The following is a 24,021-nucleotide window of genomic DNA, read 5'->3' on the forward strand; positions in this document are numbered from 1 at the left end:
CCCTGTACAGCGATAAAGACTTATTACAGGGCCTTGATTGCATCTACATAGTAGATGCTGACTGGAGGGGCAAACTTAAGGCTAGAATGGTTCAGCCAACCCTAACTATGGCTACTTTCTTAAATGTTAAGATATTTCTGAGGCCGTTGGCTCAAACAGGCTTCCTCGGACAGACTGGGCGCAAAACACACCATTTCTGATGGTTCCAAATGAACCCCGGGCTTCACCCTTGAACCTCAATACAGGGACAGTTTCATAGTTTTAAGGTTGAAAAACACAATTCCATCAAGTTCAACCTAAAAGCTAATGTGTTGATCCAGAGGAAGGCAAAAATCCCATGAGGCAGATGCTAATTGCCCCATATTAGGGGAAAAATTCCTTCCCGACTCCACATATGGCAATCAGACTAGTTCCCTGGATCAACATCCCATAACAAAATCTAGTACGAATAACCTGCAATTCTATATTATTCAAGAAAGGCACACACATGCCCTCCTTGAATTTTTTTTAGAAAATTAAGTATTTCAAGTTCATGTGGTAGAGAGTTCCATAACCTCATTGCTCACACAATAAAAATTTGCCAACTAACTTCCTTTAGACAAAGTGAATGAGGATCTTTATGCTACAGTAATTGAACTAACTCTAACTGAAATAAATGAATGCTTTTTTCCTAAATGTTGAAATTTGTTTAAATCCATCAGCTCAAAAAGGCTTTCTCGGACAGACTTGGCGCAAGCTACTCCATTCTGCAGATCCCAAGGGAACCCTGGCCTTTACCATTACACCCCTGTACAGGGATAGATACTTACCATAGGCCCAGGGCTGCATCTACAGAGTAGCTGCTGGCCGGAGGAGCGAGCTTGAGGCTATAGTGGTTGATTCAACTCTAACTAAAGCTTTTTTTTTCCTAAATACTGGGATCTGTTTAAGGCTGTTGGCTCAAACAGACTTCCTCGGACAGACTTGGCGCAAGCTACTCCATTCTGCAGATCCCAAGGGAACCCTGGTTTTTACCATTACACCCCTGTACAGGGATAGATACTTACCATAGGCCCAGGGTTGCATCTACAGAGTAGCTGCTGGCCAGAGGAGTGCGCTTGAGGCTTGAGTAGGTGAATCAAGCCTAACTAAAGAAAAACCTATCTAATAACACTTTCTTGTTAGGATCTGTCTGAGGCCTATGGCTCAAAAAAGCTTCTTTGGAAAGGCTTGGCAAAAGCCAGTCTATCCTACAGGTTCCAAAGGAACTCTGGCCTTCACTCTTACAGCCCTGTACAGCGATAAAGACTTATTACAGGGCCTTGATTGCATCTACATAGTAGATGCTGACTGGAGGGGCAAACTTAAGGCTAGAATGGTTCAGCCAACCCTAACTATTGCTACTTTCTTAAATGTTAGGATATTTCTGAGGCCGTTGGCTCAAACAGGCTTCCTCGGACAGACTGGGCGCAAAACACACCATTTCTGATGGTTCCAAATGAACCCTGGGCTTCACCCTTGAACCTCAATACAGGGACAGTTTCATAGTTTTAAGGTTGAAAGACACAAGTCCATCAAGTTCAACCTAAAAGCTAATGTGTTGATCCAGAGGAAGGAAAAAACCCATGAGGCAGATGCTAATTGCCCCATATTAGGGGAAAAATTCCTTCCCGACTTCACATATGGCAATCAGACTAGTTCCCTGGATCAATGTCCCATATCAAAATCTAGTACGAATAACCTGCAATTTTATATTATTCAAGAAAGGCACACACATGCCCTCCTTGAATTTTTTTTAGAAAATTAAGTATTTCAAGTTCATGTGGTAGACAGTTTCATAACCTCATTGCTCACACAATAAAAATTTGCCAACTAACTTCCTTTAGACAAAGTGAATTAAGATCTTTATGCCAGAGTAATTGAATTAACTCTAACTGAAATAGATTAATGCTTTTTTCCTAAATGTTGAAATTTGTTTAAATCCATCAGCTCAAAAAGGCTTTCTCGGACAGACTTGGCGCAAGCTACTCCATTCTGCAGATCCCAAGGGAACCCTGGCCTTTACCATTACACCCCTGTACAGGGATAGATACTTACCATAGGCCCAGGGCTGCATCTACAGAGTAGCTGCTGGCCGGAGGAGCGAGCTTGAGGCTATAGTGGTTGATTCAACTCTAACTAAAGCTTTTTTTTTTCCTAAATACTGGGATCTGTTTAAGGCTGTTCGCTCAAACAAACTTCTTCGGACAGACTTGGCGCAAGCTACTCCATTGTGCAGATCCCAAGGGAACCCTGGTTTTTACCATTACACCCCTGCACTGGGATAGATAGTTACCATAGGCCCAGGGTTGCATCTACAGAGTAGCTGCTGGCCGGAGGAGTGCGCTTCAGGCTTGAGTAGTTGAATCAATCCTAACTAAAGAAAAACCTATGTAATGCCACTTTCTTGTTAGGACCTGTCTAAGACCTATGGCTCAAAAAAGCTTCTTTGGAAAGACTTGGCAAAAGCCAGTCTATCCTACAGGTTCCAAAGGAACTCTGGCCTTCACTCTTACAGCCCTGTACAGTGATAAAGACTTATTACAGGGCCTTGGATTGCATCTACATAGTAGATGCTGACTGGAGGGGCGAACTTAAGGCTAGAATGGATCACCCACCCTAATTATTGCTACTTTCTTAAATGTTAGGATATTTCTGAGGCCGTTGGCTCAAACACGCTTTCTTGGACAGACTGGGCGCAAAACACACCATTTCTGATGGTTCCAAATGAACCCTGGGCTTCACCCTTGAACCTCAATACAGGGACAGTTTCATAGTTTTAAGGTTGAAAGACACAAGTCCATCAAGTTCAACCTAAAATCTAATGTGTTGATCCAGAGGAAGGCAAAAACCCCATGAGGCAGATGCTAATTGCCCCATATTAGGGGAAAAATTCCTTCCCGACTCCACATATGGCAGTCAGACTAGTTCCCTGGATCAACGTAACATAACAAAATCTATTACCACTAACCTGAAATGTTATATTATTCAAGGAACATTTTTCATCAAGCAGTTTTCACCGGAAATGTGTTGCACAACTGTTTGAATCTCAGTAAATTCCTGCACAACTTACATTTGAAAACTCTGACCTTTTTACACCCACTCTTTTAACTTCTTAAATAGTGAACAGAGCTTATCTGGACCGCTTGTGGCTTAGCTTTACCTGAAAACTTATTACAAATTAGGCTGGAAAAGTGGTGTAAATTAGGACTGAAATTGACTCCATCTTTTGACTGGAGTACATTTCTTGAGGTCTAGTACGTCAGCTTTAAGGGGATATTTCAATAAATGAATGACCCTGGCTGCAGGTATAAAGAATCAAACTGTGCTGTCCTGACCCATTCCTGGGATTGTGTATGGCACTGCCATCACCTCAATACTGCCGCAGCCAACAAATGTAATCAGACGGACTGCCCAGCTGAGCGCACTGAGCTGCTGCAGCTCTGAGATGGTGGAACCTCTTTTTTTTAATTAAATGACCTGCATCTAGGGACATTCATTTATTGAAAGGGAACAACCCCTTTAAGGATGAGTCAAATTCATTAAGAGGTTTAGTCTTTTTAATGAATTTGGTGCACGTTCCTCCAATAGGCGCTTCATGAATGCTGGTATAGAAATCCACCAGCCTTGATGAATCGGCCACCATAGGTTTACATGGCATGAGCATATACAGAACAGTTGTGTAGTATACGTTACCAGGCCCTCATGATGCTCTTGGTCCTGGATGGCCTTCCACAGTCTGCTTTCTTGCTTCATCATCTTGAAGGGCTCCACTTTCTTTTCTTCTGGCTGGCATGGTGCGGCTCTATCATCCTGCTCCTTTAACACGAAGGGACGACTGTAAAGCTGCCAGGAGCATTTTTTTATCCCCTTAGATCATTGTGACACCACAAAGTGATGACATAGACAAGTGGGTGAGGCGCCTTTATTCAGTCATCGGGTGTGGTCAGAAGAAATTAGCATATTCCGTGATGTTACTACAATGAGAACAGACATGAACATTCTATTCGGAACCCGACCGCCATTATCAGCGGAACCTTCACTGCTGTCAGATTGGCACTAAAAACAAAAAGAGACAGCGGTGAACCTGGACAGTAACAATCTACAGGGACAGTGACTGCTAAGCGGACTTCATGTCAGATGTTATGCAGCTTTGTCAGAAAAAAAAACAATAAAATATATAAAAGACAGGCTCCAATAAACCTTAAACACTGGGCTGTAGTCACAGATTCTCCTTCCACCTGCAGCACATTGCTCCCCTGCCTTACCCTCCCCGTCCTGCAGCATATTTCTCACCGCTTAATTCTCCCACTCCTGCAGCACATCGCTCCCCTGTCTAAACCTCCCCCTCTTGCGGCACATTGCTCCCGTCTAATCCTCCCCTCCTTGCAGCACATTGTGCCCTTTCTAAATCTCCCGCTTCCTGCACCACATCGCCCACTGCCAAATCCCCTCTTGCACCACATCGGCAACTGCCAAATCCTCCACCTCCTGCAGCATATCGCTCCCTGCCTAATCCTCCCTCTCCTGCGGCACATCGCTCACCTGCCTAATCCTCCCCCTCCTGCAGCACATCGCTCACTGCCTAATCCTCCACCTCCTGCAGCTCTTCTCTCTCCTGCCTAAGCCTTCTCCTCATGGAGCACATCGCTCTCCTGTCTAATCCCCTCCAGCAACATTTCGCTGTCTGCCTATACAGCCACTGACTGCAGTATATCACTCCTCTCAGCACCGTGCTGCAGTACATCGCTCCACTCATCTATATACTGGTTATTTCTGCAGCACATCTCTAACTGCTTAATCCTCCTCCTGCATCACATTGCTACCCTGCCTAATTCTCCCTCTCCTGTAGCACATCGCTTCCTGCCTAATCCTCTCTCTCCTGCATTTCATCAGTCCCCTGCCTACTCCTCCTTTTCTTGCAGCACATCGCTCCCCTGCCTAAGCCTCCCCCTCCTGCAGCACATTGCACCCCTGCCTAATCCCCTCCCCTTCCTGCAGCACATCGCACCCCTGCCTAATCCCCTCACCTTTCTGCAGCACATTGCACCCCTGCCTAATCCCCTCCCCTTCCTGCAGCACATCGCACCCCTGCCTAATCCCCTCCCCTTCCTGCAGCACACCACTCCCCTGGCTAATCTTCCCCCTCCTGCAGCACATCGCTCCCCTGACCCCCTCTTACGTGACATCTTTTCTATCAGTTACATTTGTGAAGTAACTGCTGTCTCCTGTGAGCAGTGGAGAGCGAAGCTGAGAGCCAGGAGGCTCTGCCCCTCTGCCCCTTCTTGCCACATCATCATCCATCTACATCAGGGCTGTCAAACTCAAATATATAGAGGGCCAAAAGGAAGAGTTTAACCCAGAAAAATAAGTCAACACTTTATCAGATGTTTCTGTGAAAACTTGAGTACAACAAATAAGATTTTGTTATTTTCCCTCAGTTATACAAAAAATAGTTATGAGAAAAGTGTGACAAAAAGGAGTCATAAAATGCACCAAAATGAAATATCACAATTTATGGCTCAAATTGAGGTGAAGCAAGGAAGAGGTTGAGCTTAGCTAATGAGATGCATCAAACATACAGGTGCTTCTCACAAAATTAGAATATCATCAAAAAGTTTATTTATTTCAGTTCTTCAATCCAAAAAGTGAAACTCATATATTATACAGAGTCATTACAGAGTGATCTATTTCAAGTGTTTATTTCTGTTAATGTTGATAATGATGGCTTACAGCCAATGAAAACACAAAAGTCATTATCTCAGTAAATTAGAATAATTAACAAAAAACACCTGCAAAGGCTTCTTACGCATTTAAAAAGGTCCCTTTGTCTGTTTCAGTAGGCTCCACAATCATGGGGAAGACTGCTGACTTGACAGATGTCCAGAAGGCAGTCATTGACACACTCCACAAGGAGTGTAAACCACAAAAGGTCATTGCTAAAGAAGCTGGCTGTTAACAGAGTGCTGTATCCAAGCATATTTATGGAAAGTTGAGTGGAAAGAAAAAGTGTGGTAGGAAGAGGTGCACAAGCAACCGGGATAACCGCAGCCTTGAAAAGATTGTTAAGGAAAGGCCATTCAAACATTTGGGGAAGATTCACAAGGAGTGGACTGCTGCTGGAGTCAGTGCTTCAAGAGCCACCACACACAGACGTATCCAGGACATGGGCTACAAGTGTCACATTCCTTGTGTCGAGCCACTCATCACCAATAGACAACGCCAGAAGCATCTTACCTGGGCCAAGGAGAAAAACACCTGGACTGTTGCTCAGTGGTCCAAGGTGTTGTTTTCCGATGAAAGTAAATTTTGCATTTAATTTGGAAATCAAGGTCCCAGAGTCTGGAGGAAGAGTGGAGAGGCCACAATCCAAGCTGCTGGAGGTCTCGTGTGAAGTTTCCACAATCGGTGATGGTTTGGGGAGCCATGTCATCTGCTGGTGTAGGTCCACTGTGTTTTATCAAGACCAAAGTCAGCGCACCCGTCTACCAGGACATTGTAGAGCCCTTCATGCTTCCCTCTGCCCACAAGCTTTTTGGAGATGGAAATGTCATTTTCCAGCAGGACTTGGCCCCTGTCCACACTGCCAAAAGTACCAATACCTGGTTTACACAACAGTATCACTGTGCTTGATTGGCAGCAAACTCGCCTGACCTTAACCCCATAGAGAATCTATTATAGAGAATCTATGGGGTATTGTCAAGAGAAAGATGAGAGACACCAGACCCAACAATGCAGACGAGCTGAAGGCTTCTATCAAAGCCACCTGGGCTTCCATAACACCTCAGCAGTGTCACAGGCTGATCGCCTCCATGCCACATTGCCGCATTGATGCAGTAATTGATGCAAAAGGAGCCCCGACCAAGTATTGAGGGCATTTACTGAACATATATTTCAGTAGGACAACATTTCAGATTTTAAAAACATTTTTCAAGCTGGTGTTATAAAGTATTCTAATTTACTGAGATAATAACATTAACAGAAATAAACACTTGAAATAGATCACTCTGTCTGTAATGACTCTATATAATATGAGTTTTACTATTTGTATTGAAGAACTGAAATAAATTAACTTTTTGATGATATTCTAATTTTGTGAGAAGCACCTATAGTATGCTATATGCCCAATTTTAACAAATGTACTGCAATTTTTGCTGAATGTGTTCAGAAATGTACAGATGTGTAAGCAGACAAATGCAGAGACTTAGGCTATGTGCCCACGATGCAGAAATGCTCCGGATTTTTCCTGAGCGTTTCTGCATCTCGCTGGCAGAAAAAACGCATGCGGATTGTACATGCGGATTGTACATGCGGATTGTACATGCGGATTGTACATGCGGATTGTACATGCGGATTGTACACGCGGATTGTACATGCGGATTGTACATGCGGATTGTACACGCGGATTGTACATGCGGATTGTACATGCAGATTGTACATGCGGATTGTACATGCGGATTGTACATGCGGATTGTACACGCGGATTGTACACGCGGATTGTACATGCGGATTGTACACGCGGATTGTACACGCGGATTGTACATGCGGATTGTATATGCGGATTGTACACGCGGATTGTACATGCGGATTGTATATGCGGATTGTACACGCGGATTGTACATGCGGATTGTATATGCGGATTGTACACGCGGATTGTACACGCGGATTGTACATGCGGATTGTACATGTGGATTGTATATGCGGATTGTACACGCGGATTGTACATGCGGATTGTACATGCGGATTGTATATGCGGATTGTACACGCGGATTGTATATGCGGATTGTACATGCGTTTTTCCTGCCAGGGACATGCAGAAGTGGAGCGTTCTTCACATGCATTTCCGCATGCGGGTTGACAAGCGCTTTACAAGCGATTTTAGCATCACTTGGAAAGTGCTTGTCAACTTGGTCACACTATAGAAATCCATGAAAACGGCATGGATTTATATAGTGTGACCCCAACGACTGGTTAAAAATAAAAAAATAAATCTATACTTACCTTCCGATGGCCCCCGCAGTCTCGCTTCGCTCCGTCCTGGCTGCCGGCAGATCGCGGTACACTGAAGGACCTGCCGTCACATGACTATGACGTCAGCGCTGGTCCTTCAGTCCATCGCGAGCTGCCGACATGGGAGGACGAGCGCAGCGGGGGCCGTCAGAAGGTAAATATAACATTTATTTTATATTTTATTCTTTATTTTGACAGGTTCTATGGTACCCGGGTCCGGAGGAGAGTCTCCCATCCTCCACACCCGGGTACCATCCGCACATTGAACGCATGTATTCCGCATGTGCTTATCTAGTGAAGCGGAATCCATGCGTTCCAATGCAAGTCAATGGCCAGGAAAACGCTGCGCTTCCGCAAAATAATTGGTATTGCTGCGTTTTTTTCCGCAATGATAATCCGCAGCGGAAATTTCCGCAGCATGTGCACAGCACATGCGGACTATCATTGGGGAACATGGCAGACCTTCTAACATGCGTCTTTAAGCGTTTCTGCAGCGTTTTTGCCATGCGGAAACACTTAAAATACGCGTCGTGGGCACACAGCCTTAGGCTATGTGCCCACGTAGCGTTTTTGTAGCGTTTTTGCGGCGTTTTTACGGCCGCGAAAACGCTTGTAAAACAGTCTGCCATGCAAAGCCATGTGAATTCGGATGTGCTGTGCACATGATGCGCTAATTTGCGCGCCAAATTCGCATTACTTTGCAAAACGCAGCATGACCATTTCTACTGCGATTACGCTGAAGCTTATTCGCGATGCGTGTGGTATCTGGGAGGAAGACGAGACTACAACTCCTCTTCATCCCGGCTACCACGCGGTGAAAAAAAGAAATAAAAAAGTTAAAAATAAACAAAACCTGTATATTCACCTCTCCGGCGGCCCCCGGTCTGCTCTCCGGTCTCCTCCGGTCTGCTGTCTGTACTGTCAGGACCTGCGCTGACGTCATTTAGTCAGGTGATGGTCGCATGACCGCTGACGTCGGCATCAGGTGATGGTCGCGTGGCCATCAGCTGACTAAATGACGTCACCGCAGGTCCTGACCGTACACTGCAGGACGCTGAAGAGAGAAGACGCGGCCGGGAGCAGACCGGAGGAGACCGGAGAGCAGACCGGGGGCCGCCGGAGAGGTGAATATACCGTTGTTTTTTTTTATTTATTAACGTTTTGATTCTTTTTTTTACTATAGATGCTGCATTTAAAGCATCTAAGTTGTTCACACATTATAGATCCATGTCGGTTGCATGGATTTATATTGTGTGATCAACTTGTCAAGCACTTTTCCAAGTGATGCTCAAAATCGCTTGGAAAATTGCTTGAAAAAATGCATGTGAAAACGCTTCTCTCTGGCAGAAAAAACGCATGTAAATCTGCATGAGAGAGGCAAAAACGCTCTGCATCAAATCTGCTAGGTGTGCACACAGCCTTATAGCTGGTTTTGCTCTGAGCTGAGAAGTCCAGGCTGAATAATGCTCTGGGAGCAGAACCCATCAGCAGAATCTGTTTCCTGCCTTGTAGCAGTGGATCCCGGCTATTTAGCTCACAGAGCATTGTCTACACAAGATACATTTGTATCCAGTTTTCAGCTGGGAACAGGACTATGGACAAGTTTTGCAGCAACTGCATTTGTGATAGGAAATGTTGATCAATCTAGATTTTCTTCAGTGTTCTTATTCATTGCAGAAAATCTTAAAAAAGCCGAGGAATGTGGGCAACATGGTGGGTCAATGATTAACGCTGTAGGGCTGGGTTCATATAATAGCAAGGACAACATCTGCAAGGAGTTTGTATGTTCTCCCCGTGTTTGTGTGGGTTTCCTCCGGGTTCTCCGGTTTCCTCCCACACTCCAAAGACATACTGATAGGGAATTCATATTGTGAGCCCCAATGGGGACAGTGATGATAATGTCTGTAAGGTGCTACAAAATCTAACGGCGCTATATAAGAGAGTAAAATAAATATATAACTAAATAAAATGAATGTATTAAAAGGCTAAGATTGCAAAGAGCTTGTAAAAACAAGAAACTTTGCGATTTTTAATTCTGCAGTGTACAGCTCATTGCTATGGTTACTGACCACCTGAGAAGTGGCCGGTCTCCTTGGCAAGAAGCGCTCACTTGCAGACTGGTGGACTTCAGCGCCCCTGTGCCTGTCCCATTCTGCAGAGGCAAAGCCGCCTCTGCCCGCAGAATGCAAGAGGGCACAATTCAGACAAGCGGCTCAGCCAAGCCACCGGCCAGAACTGTAAATCTTCAGCTTCTGATGAGAGGAACACAAGACCACCCCTTTAATAAAGGAGTAGAGCAGAACTCATACAGTGATTAGTGGGGGTCTGACACCTGAAATCCCCAGACATCAGCTACTTCTGCAAGATGATGTACACAGTGTTAAGAGCTGGAATAGCACAGCTCCGCACACTGTGCAATGGCTGGTTTCAGGTACTACAGCTCAGATCACAATCATTTCAATAGGAGCTGCAGTACCAAGATCGGCCACTACACAGTGTACAGCGCTGTGCTGTTTGGTCTCTACGCTGAGTATTTCCAGCTGCTGTCTTATTGGTGAGGGGGCCGTGTGTTGGAACCTCACTGATCTGATATTGATGACCAGGGTCGGACTGCGGTGTCTGGGGCCCACAGGGGAAATTAACTCTAGGGGCCCACCTACAGCAAAATGCAAATATCTGTTATCCGCTCTCGCTGTTATAGTGGAGCATTGACTGGCGGCTCCTGCACATCTACTGGGCGACACTCTAACTGGGATGGACATGTTTGCATTAAAGGGCTTCTTTGGTTAAAACTAGTGTTGAGCGAGTATGTTGTGTTAACCCTTTCGGCGAGTATGCTCGGCCCGAGCTCCGAGTATTTATAGCTGCTCGGTGATATGGTTGAATCGCTCCCATGTGCATGATTTGCGACTGTTTGACGGTTTTAATACATGTGAGGAATGTGTAAGAAATAGACATTCCTCACATGTATTAACCCCTTAAGCCGCGGAGCATTTTCCGTTTTTGCATTTTCGCTTTTTGCTCCACTTGTTCCCAGAGCCATAGCGTTTTTATTTTTTAGTCAATATGGCCATGTTAGGGCTTATTTTTTGCGGGACGAGTTGTACTTTTTAACGCCATTACTAGTTTTACCATGCCGTGTACGGGAAAACGGGAAAAAAATTCCAAGCGCCGTGAAATTGCAAAAAAAGTGCAATACCACTAAGGTTTTTTTTTTTTTTTTTACCACGTTCACTGAATGCTAAAACTGACCTGCCATTATTATTCTCCAGGTCAATACGAGTTCGTAGACACCAAACATGTATAGGTTCTTTTTTATTTAAGTGATGAAAAAAAATTCCAAAGTTTGGTAAAAAAAAAAAAAATGGTGCCATTTTCCGAGACCCGTAGCGTCTCCATTTTTCGGGATCTGGGGCAGGGTGAGGGCTTATTTTTTGTGAACCGAGCTGAAGTTTTTATAGATGCTATTTTGGGGTAGATCCGATGTTTTGATCGCCCGTTATTGCATTTTATTGCAATTTTACGGTGACCAAAAAACGTAATTCTGGCGTTTAGAATTTTTTTCTCATTACGCCATTTACCGATCGCATTAATTCTATTTTTATATTGATAGATCAGGCGATTCTGAACGCGGCAATGCCAAATATGTGTATGTGGGGTTTATTTTATGATTTTAGGGGGTGATTTAAACTTTTACATTTTTTTATTTTTTTTCATATTTTTTAAAACTTTTTTTTTTCACTTTTTGCTTGCTTCTGTAGTCTCCATAGGAGACTTGAAGCAGCAACTGTCCGATCGCCTCTGCTACATACAGGGGACCAGCAGTTCCCCTGTATGCAGCAGAAATGGTCCTGTCCTATGAGCGCCGACCACTAGATGGCGCTCATAGCGACAGGATCATTACAACCACTGGTGTCTGCTGCAGACCCAGGGTTGTCATGACCACACATCGCCGACCAGCGATCATGTGGCGGGGTCGCCGATGGGCGGGGTAAGTGACGCGCTTCCAGGAAGCGCGCATTAAATGCCGCTGTCGGAGATTGACAGCGGCATTTAATATGTTAACAGCCGCTGGTGGATCACGATTCCACCCACGCCTGTTGCGGGCACATGTCAGCTGTAATAATCAGCTGACATGTGCTTGGTTCAGTGCGGGCTCAGCGCCGGAGCCCTCACTGAACCGGAGGATAACGACATGCGCGTACTAATACGTGACATGTCGTTAAGGGGTTAAAGCTGTCAAACAGTTGCAAATCATGCACACGGGAGCGATTCAACCATATCACCGAGCAGCTGTAAATACTCGGCCCGAGCATACTCGGACAGAACATACTCGCTCAACACTAGTTAAAACAAGTTATCACCGATCCATGGGCTCTACAGGATAGGTGATCACTTATTGAGCATTTGTGTCCGAACATTGGAAAACGCACCTATCGGAAGAATGGGGAAGTTTTATCCCTGACAGAACACTTATCCCTATTTTAAAATGCTGCGGCAGGTGGGACGTCTGACCGCAGCTCTATTCATTCTCTTAGAGACTTGCAAAAAAGAGCAGCGCTCACAGCCACTGAGAGAATGAATGGATCAGTGGTCGCATCTCACATGCCGCTCCAGTCTAATGGGGAGAAAAGCTCCACATTCTGCCGGTGTGTGCAAGCAGTCAGACCCCCACCAATCAATATTATCAATGATCCTGTGGAGAGGTGATTACTTGTTTTCACCGGAGAACCCCTGTAAGTGCATCTCTGCCGCTCTGGTCCAAGTATTTAATCGCTAAGGCCACGGCCCTACTATCAGTATTCGGTCAGTGTCCAGTCAGTATTTTTTCTCAGGAGTGGGAGCCAAAACAGGTGATGAACAATCAGAGAAAAGGTATAATAGAAACAAGTCACCAATTCTGCATTAATCAACCATTCCTGGTTTCGGCAGCCACTCCTAAGAAAAATACTGACCAAATACTGATGGTGGGGCTGTGGCCTAATGGAAAAAAATCTTTTCCTAGTTAAGATCAGCGAGAATAAAATGACCGCCATACACAACACAGTCCACTATATCAACACCAATAATACCACATACAAAAGGGACAAATATCGCCACACCTTGACTAGATCACATATTACCACTACATAGTGACCGAATAATACCACATACAAGGAACAAATATGGCCAAACTATGACCAGACCATATATTACCACCCCAAGGTGACCAAATACTACAATACTGATCATGAATACAAAACCACAATACTAACAACACTGTTATTACCACCAGCAACATTATACACAGGAGCTCTGTATATAGTGTCAGTGTACAGGTAACACAGTGATCACCAGTGACATTATAGACAGGAGCTCTGTATATAGTGTATAGGTAATACAGTGATCACCAGTGACATACACAGGAGCTCTGTATATACTATATACACACGTGGTCAAAATTGTTGGTACCCCTCGTTTAATGAAAGAAAAACCCACAATGGTCACAGAAAAAACTTGAATCTGACAAAAGTAATAATAAATTAAAAATCGATGAAAATGAACAAATGAAAGACAGACATTGCTTTTCAACCCTGCTTCCACAGAATTTAAAAAAAAATTAAACTCTTGAAATAGGCCTGGACAGAAATGATGGTACCCCTGAAAATAATGTGACAAAAGGGACATGTTAAATCAAGTTGTGTCCACTAATTAGCATCACAGGTGTCGACAATCTTGTAATCAGTCAGTGGGCCTGTATATAGGGCTACAGATACTCACTGTGCTGTTTGGTGACATGGTGTGTACCACACTCAACATGGACCAAAGGAAGCAAAGGAAAGAGTTGTCTCAGGAGATTAGAAAGAAAATTATAGACAAGCATGTTAAAGGTAAAGGTTATAAGACCATCTCCAAGCAGCTTGATGTTCCTGTAACTACAGTTGTGTAGCACCCTGAGGATTCGGCTGCTACAGGGGTATTGCACCTCAACCCAGAGGTGTGATATTCCACTCCCGGGTAAGGAAGGAGTGTGGAACTGAGCTCAGATAGACTGCATGCACTACATACATCCCATTCCAGAGGAGCAGGCCGACGGCACTCCCACTTAGAAATGTGCAGGTGCGACCGAGCCTGTTCCTGGCTGGAGTGGGAGGGGGGAGGAACATCCCATGTAGTGTAGGGGCAGATAGGGGGAGCAGTCTGGGTAGTGGTAGGAGCTCATTGGGTGCTGGTCACCTGAGCTCACACATAGAGGGATATATAAGGAGGGCACCAACTAGGATCAGGGTCAGACGCAGAGGAGCCTGTCAGTCAGTCAGTCAGCTGCAGAGAACAAGTCTGCTGCAGAGGAAGTCAGCCTGCAGCAAGGGAGCAGAGCAGACCTGAGCCTGAAGAGAGAGAGAGTGGAGTGCAGAAAGACCCAGAGGGGGGACAAAGAAGGGACCCAAGAACCCAAATAAGAACACCGGGTGAGGAGTCAGCAGAAGGGTACCGGAACCCAAGCTGGTGGGGGTAAAGACATTCCCCAGCCAGAGACCGGAGACCGTGGGCAGTGTCTGTCACGGTCACCCACTACATTCACCCTGAAGGCACACCACAGGAAGGGTCAGGGAACCTAAGGCCAAAGGTTGCCCAACAGAAGGCCCGAGGGAGCTGGACTTAGGTGAATCACTGGTGGGGACGGCTGAAGAAAGGACAGAGGGAGAGCTCAGGGCCACGCTCCGGACTTGTTTGGGGGTTGGCCGGATCCAGGACCTGGTGGACGCAGCACGGCTCGGGAGGTCACTTGGAGCTAGAGTGACCAGGAACATCTGCAGTAAGTAAAGACCCTTAACTGCACTACCCGAGTCTGTCATCATTACCGGCTGCACCGCACCACCACAACCCCCATCCTCTGCGCCTGTCCCCTCTGAGGCTATACCCCTCCCGTTGGGGGTTATCCCACCAAGCTGCGCATCCACCATCAGCCTCAGCGGACCCTGCTGCAGCGGCGGCCACAGTGACCGCATCACAACGGGTGGCGTAGTCGACACAACGAACTTTAATAACATCAGTAAAGACTGCCACATAACCCTGAGCTTGACGCCCTGGGCACGGGACCGGGTCACAGCCGCTCGGAGACTACAACCCCCCATCTGATCCGGTGCCGGGTATTCCCCTCAAAAAGGAATATGTCCCAGGGGGCGCGTCAACTTTGGCGTAGTCGGCAGGATTACGTGCCCGCAACACCCGGGTACTGCGTGCCTGAAGAAAAGTGCAAGTTTACCTCAGAAAGAAGACTCCTGCCGGTTCCGGAGGGTCCACGCCATCGGACTCCATCACCAGTCGTTTCCCGCCGATTGTCCGCCATTTCCAGCTTGTTCCCGCCATCTGCAGAGTTTCCCGCCACTGGGCGACGCTTCCCGCCAAAACCGCAGATTTCCCGCCTTGGAAGAGCAGCGGACGCCATTATGGGCGTGCCAAAGGAGGGCAAGAGGCCACCTCCCATCGTGGGCCAGGACAGAAAATGGCGCCAAAAGTGGAAACCGCCCCCACCAACAGAGACTGTGATGCTGGAGGTGTCTGTCAGCGTGAAAGAACTACCCCTGGAGCTGACAGTCACCGAGTTGCCCCGGGACCGCCCTCGAAGTGGGAGGAGACGAAAGAAAAGAGCAAAGATGGGTGTCGCTTGGAGCAGTCTAGAACGAGCGCACCCGGAGGCAAGGTGTCCAGAGCGAGAGCACCCGGAGTCGAGGAGAGAAAGAGTAGACCCGGGAATGGAGCGGCAGCAGTGCAGCACCGGCCCGCTGGCCAGGAGCCTGCAAAAGGAAGAAAGAGGAGAGCAGAGCAGCACCGGCCCGCTGGCCAGGAGCCTGCCGGAAGCAGAGCAGAGCAGCACCGACCCGATGGTCAGGAGCCTGCTGGAGTCAACAACCCCGCTAGGCTTAGCGGAGATCCTGGCGCAGCTTCCCCGAGATCGGGAGTGCGCGCGGAGTGCCCTGGAGGGCCTCGCGGGAAGGATGGCCCGAGTGCAGAGGGAGATCCTGGCGGAGTGGGGCCGGGAGATGGCCCAGCAAGCTGGAATCCGTCCACGGAACCCGCTCCCTTGGAAGAAGACACCGACTACCTCTGCGGATGACGCGGGAGGACCCAAGGCCGGAGACGGCGCAGAAGAGGGAGCGAGACGCATGGCAGCAGGTAAGGGGGATGCCTATACCCCATACCGGAAGACCACTTACCTGCCCCAGCTCCCCGTCGCAGAGCCCGAAAGTCCCCCTGCCGTACCCGAGACCGCCATGACACCGCCACCGACTAGGCCCCGACCGGAAGCCGCCGACGCGACCCCAGTGACGTCACGCGTCGTGACCCGGAGCGTGGCGCAGGAAGAAGAGCCTCCGGCCTGGTCACAGGGCCTAGCGTTTCCGGGCGCCGCATCCAAAGCAGAGCCATCTACCTCCGCGGAGCCTCCGGCCTGGTCGCAAGGCCAGGTAACCCAGGGCGCCGCCGTCCTAACGGTGCCCTTCACCTTCCAGGTGCCCCAGGCCTGGCCGCAAGGCCTGGGCAACCCGGGCGCCATCACCACCGCGCCCGCGCCCGCAATACCAAGGGTGCCACACCTGGGGGAGGACCTCTTCGGCCAGCTCACATGGCCGGACGGGCGGCCCTTCATCTGGCCCGAAGGGTACCCTGAGCTAGAGCGGCAGCAAAGACTAGGGCCCTTGTGTGAGCCCCTGATCCCGGCTCCAAAGCCCGTGACTCGGGTCTCGCCTCCACTCGAGGAAGCCCAGTTCGTGTGGGACCCCACGGGAGAAGATTTGATGGGGTTCACCGGAGAGACTCGGGCAGCTGCAGCAGAGCGTACCGAGTGTTGCCGTCAACAGCTGGCAGAGTTCAAGAGAGAGCGGGAGGAGAGGCGGGCCAGAGAGCAATGGGCCCGGACCCGCAGCGCGGAGCAAAAGAGTCGGACCAGAAGGGACCCCCGTGCAGCAGATCGTCCCCGTACCATCGGGACGGTAATAAAGTTTAATGCGCAGCATGGGTGGGGCTTCATAAAGGACCGGAACACCATGGGTGACGTCTTCGTTACCCGACGGGATGTCGAGTCTCACCTGCCAGAGGGTCACAAAGGCCGTGACCTCTACGTCGGTGACGAGGTAACGTTCACCCGGCACAAGTGTGCCAAGGGACCTTATGCCCTCCACGTGCATCGCCTGACAGAGGAGGAGTTGCGGTGTAGGGAGGAGGAGCCAGAAGACCCGGACGGGTTCAAGGCTAGAAGGTACTATGACTGAAATAGTACAAAGGACTGTATATAGTTACCTGTTGGGGTACACAAGTAACCGTGGCTGCTTTACAGTTTAGTCCCCGTTGGGACCAGTGAACAGTTTAATCTGTGTGTCCCCTACCCAAACCAGGCTGAGGACTGTGAGCAGCCATCCCATTCCCTTTACTTGGCCGGGGACTGAGAACGGCCAAAACTTCCCTGTACATAGTTGCGCTTCCTAAGGCGCCCCCTACTGGTTTTATGAGAAACTGCTTTTCAAAAGACTGTCGCACTTTACCTGGTCACGAGTTGCACGGTGACCAGAGGAGGAAGAAAGAAAGAGACGACGAGAATGTTATAATGATGTCTATATGAAAAAGTTATATATATATAATATTTTATATGTTTTATATGTTTATAAAAATTTGTATGTTTTGGTGTTTTTGTCTTTGCAGCCCGAGGACGTGCTGTGGTTTACCAGGGGGGAATGTAGCACCCTGAGGATTCGGCTGCTACAGGGGTATTGCACCTCAACCCAGAGGTGTGATATTCCACTCCCGGGTAAGGAAGGAGTGTGGAACTGAGCTCAGATAGACTGCATGCACTACATACATCCCATTCCAGAGGAGCAGGCCGACGGCACTCCCACTTAGAAATGTGCAGGTGCGACCGAGCCTGTTCCTGGCTGGAGTGGGAGGGGGGAGGAACATCCCATGTAGTGTAGGGGCAGATAGGGGGAGCAGTCTGGGTAGTGGTAGGAGCTCATTGGGTGCTGGTCACCTGAGCTCACACATAGAGGGATATATAAGGAGGGCACCAACTAGGATCAGGGTCAGACGCAGAGGAGCCTGTCAGTCAGTCAGTCAGCTGCAGAGAACAAGTCTGCTGCAGAGGAAGTCAGCCTGCAGCAAGGGAGCAGAGCAGACCTGAGCCTGAAGAGAGAGAGAGTGGAGTGCAGAAAGACCCAGAGGGGGGACAAAGAAGGGACCCAAGAACCCAAATAAGAACACCGGGTGAGGAGTCAGCAGAAGGGTACCGGAACCCAAGCTGGTGGGGGTAAAGACATTCCCCAGCCAGAGACCGGAGACCGTGGGCAGTGTCTGTCACGGTCACCCACTACATTCACCCTGAAGGCACACCACAGGAAGGGTCAGGGAACCTAAGGCCAAAGGTTGCCCAACAGAAGGCCCGAGGGAGCTGGACTTAGGTGAATCACTGGTGGGGACGGCTGAAGAAAGGACAGAGGGAGAGCTCAGGGCCACGCTCCGGACTTGTTTGGGGGTTGGCCGGATCCAGGACCTGGTGGACGCAGCACGGCTCGGGAGGTCACTTGGAGCTAGAGTGACCAGGAACATCTGCAGTAAGTAAAGACCCTTAACTGCACTACCCGAGTCTGTCATCATTACCGGCTGCACCGCACCACCACAACCCCCATCCTCTGCGCCTGTCCCCTCTGAGGCTATACCCCTCCCGTTGGGGGTTATCCCACCAAGCTGCGCATCCACCATCAGCCTCAGCGGACCCTGCTGCAGCGGCGGCCACAGTGACCGCATCACAACGGGTGGCGTAGTCGACACAACGAACTTTAATAACATCAGTAAAGACTGCCACATAACCCTGAGCTTGACGCCCTGGGCACGGGACCGGGTCACAGCCGCTCGGAGACTACAACCCCCCATCTGATCCGGTGCCGGGTATTCCCCTCAAAAAGGAATATGTCCCAGGGGGCGCGTCAGTTGCACATATTATTCAGAAATTTAAGATCCATGGGACTGTAGCCAACCTCCCTGGACGTGGCCGCAGGAGGAAAATTGATAACAAATCAAAGAGACGAATAATATGAATGGTAACAAAAGAGCCCAGGAAAACTTCTAAAGAGATTAAAGGTGAACTTCAAGCTCAAGGAACATCAGTGTCAGATCGCACCATCCGTCATTGTTTGATCTAAAGTGGACTTCATGGGAGACGACCAAGGAGTACACCATTGTTGAAAAAAAATCATAAAAAAGCCAGACTGGAATTTGCCAAACTACATGTTCACAAGTCACAAAGCTTTTAGGAGAATGCCCTATGGACAGATGAGACAAAAATGGAAGTTTTTGGCAAGGCACATCAGATCTATGTTCACAGATGGAAAAATGAAGCATATCAAGATAAGAACACTGTCCCTACTGTGAAACATGGAGGAGTCTCTTTTATGTTTTGGGGCTGGTCTGCCGCATCTGGCACAGGGTGTCTTGAATCTGTGCAGGGTACAATGAAATCTCAAGACTATCAAGGGATTCTAGAGAGAAATGTGCTGCCCAGTGTCAGAAAGCGTGGTCTCAGTCGCAGGTCATGGGTCTTGCAACAGTATTATGACCCAAAACACACAGCTAAAAACACCCAACAATGGCTAAGAGGAAAACATTGGACTATTCTGAAGTGGCTTCTATGAGCCCTGACCTAAATCCTATTGAGCATCTTTGGAAAGAGCTGAAAGAGCTGAAACATGCCGTCTGGAAAAGGCAACCTTCAACCATGAGACAACTGGAGCAGTTTGCTCATGAGGAGTGGCCAAAATACCTGTGGAGAGGTGCAGAAGTCTCATTGACAGTTACAGGAGTCGTTTGATTGCAGTGATTGCGTCAAAAGGTTGTTCAGCAAAATATAAAGTTAAGAAGAACCATCATTTCTGTCCAGGCCTGTTTCATCAGTTTATTTTATTTTTTTTATTCTGTGGAAGCAGAAAAGCAATGTCTGACTTTCATTTGTTCATTTTCATAGATTTTTAATTTATTATTACTTTTGTCAGATTCAAGTTATTTCTGTGACCATTGTGGGTTTTTCTTTCATTAAACGAGGGGTACCAACAGTTTTGACCACATGTGTAGTGTAAGTGTACATGTGTGTCACCCTGGCCTGGATGCCACAAGTGTAATTAAAGCTGTGTCTGAGAGCAGGGGGGAGGTTCTCTAGTCAGGGGAACATTAGCATGCAATGCCTCCTGTCTCAGGCCAGTAGGGGGAGCAGGCTGCCCCTATAAAAGCTGGTGCTGAGGTCAGGGTTAGAGAGAACCCAGATGACCTGTCTCAGGACTGAGACGTGTCTCAGCAGAGCAGGGACAGACAGTTGCACTGCACCTAAGAGGAAGTGTGGCAGGAGGAGAGCCACAAGCCAGAGACAAGAGGCGAAGAGAGCCTGTCTTGGCAGATAACAGACTTAATCTACCAGACTTTGGTGTCTGAGGCTGGAAGGATTCCACATCCCCCAGCAGAGAACCAGTCCGCAAGGGATTGTATATTCCTTGGCCTAAGAAGCCTGGAGGCCCTGCCACAACAGAAGGGACCAGTAAAGCCATACAAGGCTGGGAGCAGAAAGGAACCCACGTCGCAGGCCATACAGGCGAGAAAACATGGAAAGCTCGGACACGTGGGCTGTTACCCTATCAGGAGGAGATAGCCAGAAGGAGCGCAGAAAGCACGGTAGGCCTACACCCTCACCCTGACCAGGGCCAATTTCCCCGTTGCTCTCAGACATCCAGGTCCCCTCCTAGCCGGGACTGTTTGTTGGTCAGTTTACCTGTTTAGTAAAGACCCTAGACTGCAACCTGTTGTCTGTGTGCTCCTTGCTCCTCCAGCACTATCAGCACTGGGACTCCCACTACCATCACTCCCAACATCCATTATACTGCCCTGGGGCCGCACTCTTCCCGTGGAGAGTCACACTACCCTAGCTGCACACCTCATCAGCCCCAGCGGTCTGCATGCAGCGGCGGTTCCTAATAACCGCAATCCATGGGTGGCGTAGTCGGACATTATCAGCAGAACATAGCAGACTACCATTGGCCTGACCACCCTGAGCCACGGAACCGGGTCGCCACTACTACCCCCATCGTCTCCCTATTGCCCGGATCCGAGTGCCGCACGGCCCAGGGGGCGAGTCAGCTTTGGCGTAGTCGGCAGGATTTCGTGCCCGCAACCACCGGGTACTGCGTGCCTGAAAAAGACTTTTATAACTTACCGGTGGCAAAGTTTCCCGCCGTCCGGAGTCTCTTCCCGCCATCCGGAGCCGATTCCCGCCATCGGACGCCATCTTGGACCGTTTCCTGCCGTCTTCTGCCGCCTTCCCGCCATCCGCAGCTGCTTCCCGCCATCGGACGCCATCTTCAGGACGCCGCGCGGGAAGAAGAGGGGCGTGGACGTCAAAACCACGCGAGATCCGAAGCTCCGCCCCACGCACCGACGCTGCGCAAGGTCCTGGAAGGGAGAGAGAGCGACGCTGACGTCATCAGGACGCGACGCCAGGTCCTCGTCCATAGCAGCAGCAGCGGAGCCGCGGCCTACAGAAGAGGATCGTCGGAAGGTAGGCCACGCGTAACTAGGGGGGGAGGAAGATGACGAACACAGAGGCGCCCACTACCACCAACGCAACTGCATCAGCGGTGATGCCCTTTTCCTTGCCCTACATCCCTGGAGCGGCCTGGCTGCCCAAATACTCAGCGGAGCCCCATGCCCTAACTGACTTCAAGGAAAGGCTATACAGTTTCTTCCACGTTTACCCCCTGACAGAGGAACAGAAGGTCAGCATATTAACAGGGCAGTTAACTGGCGCAGCCCAGCGGGAGGTAAAATCATGGCCCACTGAGGAGAAAAGGACTGTGAAGGGTATTCTGGCCCGGCTGCGGGGTACCTTTGACACACGTACCTCCGCTGAGATTAAAATGAGGTTCTATGGATGTAAGCAGCGGGCACAGGACAGCATCAGAGACTATGCCCTAAATCTGCAGGAAGCCTTGAGGGCTATTCAACAAACTGACCCTGGCAGTGTGCAGGAAACGGATAAGCTGCTAACAGAACAATTCATAGAAGGTCTGCTGTCTAGCGCCCACAGGGCCCAACTGCGCCTCATGTTCTTTCAGAACCTCGACCTGACCTTTGCCCAATTTAAGGACAGGGCCATAAGGGTGCTCCGTGAATCTGCAACCAGTGGCGCTATAAACCCCCGGCGCCCTGCTATCACTTACCACCAGGAGGCGGCGCCCTCCTCTATGGACTCCGTGGAGGCTGATGCACAGGCCCTGAACCAAGCCCCGTCGAAAGATCTGCACCAACAAGTCCAGGAGCTGACCAGGAGCGTCGCGGCGTTGACCAGGACCGTCCAGGCGTTGCAAGTGGACCCGTCAAGACCCATCGAGCTGGCTTCAAGTCCGGAGGATGTCCCATGGCGTCGACAGAGGAGGATCCCGTCGTTCCGAGGGAGGCCCACAGACCGCTACGCAGAGGATGGACAGCCCATTTGCCGTCGATGCAACCAGCCCGGACACATTTCCAGGTACTGTAATTTAAACGGGTCCAACCTGGGGCAGAGGGCCAACCCCCAGGCATAAGATCACCAGGCCCTTACAATTGGCGTAATAAGTACGTTGGGGGGCGCCCGGTTTTACCCGTGGTGCTGGACGGTATCCCCATGAGCGCCTTGCTGGATACTGGGTCACAAGTAACCACTATCCCTTATGTACTTTTTAAGCAGTATTGGACTGATGCTGATATCACACGGTATCCAGACGGTAACTTGAGCATCATCGCCAGTAATGGCTTACCCGTGCCGCAGATGGGGTTCAAGGAGATGACCATTAAGATTGGTAAAGTTGAACTACCAGCACAGGGAGTGATTATTGTGGACATTGACCGTCGTGAAAGTCACCCTAAAATAACTGTGGGTACTAATGTAATTGAAAATTGTCTTTCAGAGGTAATTGTAATCTTACAACAGGTGGCGGTGAATGCTAGTTCCAGCCAACAGAGAGTTCTCAACAAGGAGATAAAGGCCCTGATGAGACGGCAGCAGGTAGAACTGTCTGGTGGTGAGATCGGTAGCGTAAGACTGAGTGACCCATTCCCCATTTCCATGCCTCCCAAAAGTGAAATGATGATCTGGTGTCGGACTGCAATCGGGTTGAGAGGTAGAGACTACCAAGCCATGGTAGAACCCGTGTACTCAGACAGCAGGCCCACCATTTTGACAGCCCGGGGGGTGGTTGATGTCCGTCATGGGAGGGTGCCCGTCCGCATCCTCAACATTGGGGAGAGGGAGGTACACTTACCCAGGTACGCTACACTCGCCAAGCTGTTTGTGGTCGAACACAAAGCTATCAGGGCCGTGGAACCCTTGCCTCCATCTCCTCAGGCGGAGGGTAATGGCTCCCAGAAACAAAAGGAGGACTGGTGCCAGAAACTCCACGTGGGTGCTGACTCCACTCCCCTGCAACAAAAACAAGGAGTCTACCGGGTGGTACAGGAGTACGAGAGAGTCTTTAGTAAGCACCCGCTAGACTTCGGCAGAGTAAAGGGGATAGAACACCACATCCCCACAGGGAGCCACCCACCGATAAAAGAGAGGCACAGACCTGTACCTCCTGCACATTATCAGAACGCAAGGGGCATGCTAAGAGAGATGAAAGAAGCTGGGGTTATTAGAGACAGCTGTAGCCCCTGGGCAGCCCCCTTGGTTCTGGTCAAAAAGAAAGACGGCACCATGAGAATGTGCGTCGACTATAGACAAATCAACTGTATCACTCACAAAGACGCATATCCGCTGCCTAGAATAGAGGAGTCTTTAGCCGCACTAAAATCAGCTAACTTCTTTTCTACTTTGGACCTTACTAGCGGGTACTGGCAGGTTCCTGTGGCAGAGGCTGACAAGGAGAAGACCGCCTTCACCACCCCGATGGGACTGAGCGAATTCAACTGCATGCCTTTCGGGCTCTGCAACGCACCAGGGACCTTCCA

The sequence above is a fragment of the Phyllobates terribilis genome, unplaced genomic scaffold (genome assembly GCF_046119375.1).
Source record: "Phyllobates terribilis strain yellow unplaced genomic scaffold, ASM4611937v1 Scaffold_299__1_contigs__length_2334479, whole genome shotgun sequence".
Taxonomy (NCBI): Eukaryota; Metazoa; Chordata; class Amphibia; order Anura; family Dendrobatidae; genus Phyllobates; species Phyllobates terribilis.